Genomic DNA, 3074 nt, shown 5'->3' on the forward strand with positions numbered 1-3074 from the left:
CCCCTCCGGAGCGTGCCGAGCCGGCCGGCTTCGCACGCAGCCAGGTGGGTGAGGTTCCACGCGTCGTGTGCTCGGAGCTCTGCGCTGCGAGCCCCAAAAACGTTTCAGGGCTCCGTGAGGGGCTCGCCCGCCATCAGCCGCCCCTCCAGCTCGCCGCGTTGGCTGCGGCCCTCCGGGATGCGGCGGCTGACCCGCCTGGCCCCGCTCGCAGCGGGCTCCTGCTCTCCCAGCAGCGCAGGGTGAGGTGCCCGGCTGCTGAGGAGCCCCCGGAGCCCACTCCCACAGCGCTGTCTGAGCTCTCCCTCAGCCCATCTGCTTCCCCCCCCCCCCCTTCCCCGTCCCTTTTAATTCCCTGCTCTGGAGGAGAGGAAGCGGCTCTCGCTCCCTCCCGGCCACCTCCTCTGCCGGCAGCCCCGTTTCCTCTGCCGGGGGAAGAACAAAGGGACGCTGGCAGGCAGTCAAGTGGTTCTCGGTGGGCCAGCCCTGCTGCTGCCAGCCCCGTGGCTCCCAGCTCCGGTCCCGCTTCCATCCCAACGCGGGGGCACGACCACTCCTTGCCCCAACGTGGCTGCTGGGGGGGTCGCTGGGGCTGGGTTCCTGCCCCCCGCTTTGCTTTAGGGGTGGGAGGGTGAAGGGCAGTGCAGGGACCTGCCTCCTGCCGGACCCTTCCCAGCAGCAGTGAGCAGCAAGCTGTGCTTGGGAGTGGTTCTCTGATTTATTTTGGTATTGTTTGTTGTTGTTATTGTCTCCTTTTGGCCTTTAGCCCCCTTCCCCCCCCCCAGCAAACAGCTCCCTGACCTGCTGCATTGGCAGGCAGCCGAAATCAAAGCCCCTGGTTCACACATAATGCCCGCAGGCCCTGAGCTTTCGCTGTGAGCGGAGAGGGGAGTTTTGCTCCAGCAAAAAATCTGAGAAACCATTAATTTCCCCCAGCCCTGGGGCTCGCTCATCGATCGCAGTGACAGCAGTAACGGCATGGCGTGTTCAGCGGTGGGCTCAGGGGCTCCATCGTGAGCCCCGCGTGGCATCCAGCCCCTGACTGCGGTTTGCTCTGTGCAGAAACCCAGTGCTGGAGAAATCCAGCCCCAGCTTGGGAGCGTTGGGCACGGTGAGCTCTAACAGGCATGCAGCAGCTCGGCTCTCAGGGAGCTATAGATTTGCAGTCACTTGATCGAAATCCATTTTTTTGCTCCTCTTGCCCAGAGGGTCCTTTCCTCTCCAGGTGCTCTGTGTCCACTTGCTTAGTTAGAATGGGCGTAGAGCAGGTGCTGGACTGCTCTCCCCTTGCCCCACAGCCCGCATGTCCTGCCCCTGTGCAGCTCCTCTGCCCCACTGCCCAGCACCAGTGAGGGCAGCCATGTCATCCCAGTGCTGTGAGGGGTGGGCAGACAGACAGAGGGGTGGGTTGGGTGGATGGACAGACAGCCCTGGTGTGGGAGCACGAGAGGGCAGTGCCTGGGGAAGAAGGTGGTGAGCACAGCATCCTCCAGGCTGCTGCTTAGGAGACATCAGTCGCTCACGCTGGGATTTTCCCAGTGGCAGCAGAGACGCATGGGGGGGATTTGAGGCAGTCTTTTCGTTTTCCTTTGGTCCCAGGTCAGGCAGGGAGAAAATCTTTGGCAATGCTTTGGGTGTGTCGGTGCTCCCAGCGGGAGCTGAGCCCGCAGGGGGATAGAGGAGCGCTGCTGGAGAGCTGGCGCAGCGGGGCGTTGGGAAAAGTCTTTGATGTGAGGTCTGATGGAAAAGGCTCTTAAGGAAACTAAATCAAGGGTAAAGTCCTCGTGTGTATTCAAGACTGCTCAGAGTGATGGGTGGATGGCACCGGAGCGCAGAAATGCATTGATTGTGGGTAGCAGCCCTGATGCTGCGTGCGTCAGGCTCCTGAGGCCATGTAGCCAGCTTGGAGCAGGGATTTGCTCTTGTTCACCCTGCAGCACAGCGAGGACTGGGACCTCCACCTTCCCAGTGGTGGGAGCAGGGTGGTGGGTGGGTGGGCTGTGGAGAACCAGCTGGCCATGCAGCATTGCTCCTTGGGCGACCAGTGGCCATGCTGGGGAGCACCAGGACTGGAGCAGGTCTGATGTGACACGGTGCAGTGCAAGGAGAGACACTGGAGAACTCTGGCTTCCTTTGGCAGAAGTGCAGTGACAGGCAGGACTTCCCCCGGTGCCTGCACGTCGCTGTGCAGCTGAACACAGCCTGAGCCACAGCTCGGCACACCACGGGCTCTTCCTGCTGTCTGTGCAGCACCTAGCATTGCTCTCGAGATGCTGCCGCACTCGTATGACAGCAGCCTGCGGTTGCAAGACGTTTCCTCTCCTACTGGCTGTGCAACTGCTGAGCAGTTGAGTGAGAACTCAGCGCCAGCTCCCCTAGCACCCAGCCCCGTGCTGAGCATGGGGTTGTGTCCCATGGGGCCGGTGAGTGGTCAGCAGAACCCTTATTTGGAAGGGTTTCCAATCCCATCCCTTTCTCCAGCTGCAGCAGAGAGGGGTCTGCCCACTCTGTGCCCGCATCTTGAGGGCTGGCATCTCAGGGTGGATGGGGGGAGATTGGCTGCGGGGCTGCCTCCGTGCGTCCGCTTTCCACTGTCCCTGCCCAGCAAGGGAATTGCAGCCAAGTCGTGCATTGCAGCCGGCGTCTCCCAGCCACTGCCTGCCAAGTGTGGCAGAGACCTGGCATAGCTCTGCTGCCAGCCCCAAATGGAGCTGGGGATGCTCTCTGGAGCCCCCCCCCTCCCCCCCCCGTCTCCTGTATCATGCTGTGGTGGAAGGGCAGCATCCTGTCCTGGCAGGGCCCTGCACTCCCCTCACTTTGGTTTTTCCAAGCCTCCCTGGTGTCAGTATTTCTGAGTGCCAGGAGCTGCTGGCAGCAGGGTGGCTGTGCTGTAGGGTCTCCCAGCTCCGCGATGCCCTGTGCAGAGCTCAGACAAGCTGGGATGTGCCGTGGGCTGGCGGCTGCTCCTGGCCTCTGGCTGTTTGCAGCGTCTGGGGCTCTGCCTCGAGCCAGAGGATGCTTTGCCTTACTAATAGATTGAAGATCTTGTTATCTCCTTGCTCAGGGATGGCAGGCAG

Source organism: Numida meleagris, chromosome 19 (genome assembly GCF_002078875.1).
Source record: "Numida meleagris isolate 19003 breed g44 Domestic line chromosome 19, NumMel1.0, whole genome shotgun sequence".
NCBI classification, from domain to species: domain Eukaryota; kingdom Metazoa; phylum Chordata; class Aves; order Galliformes; family Numididae; genus Numida; species Numida meleagris.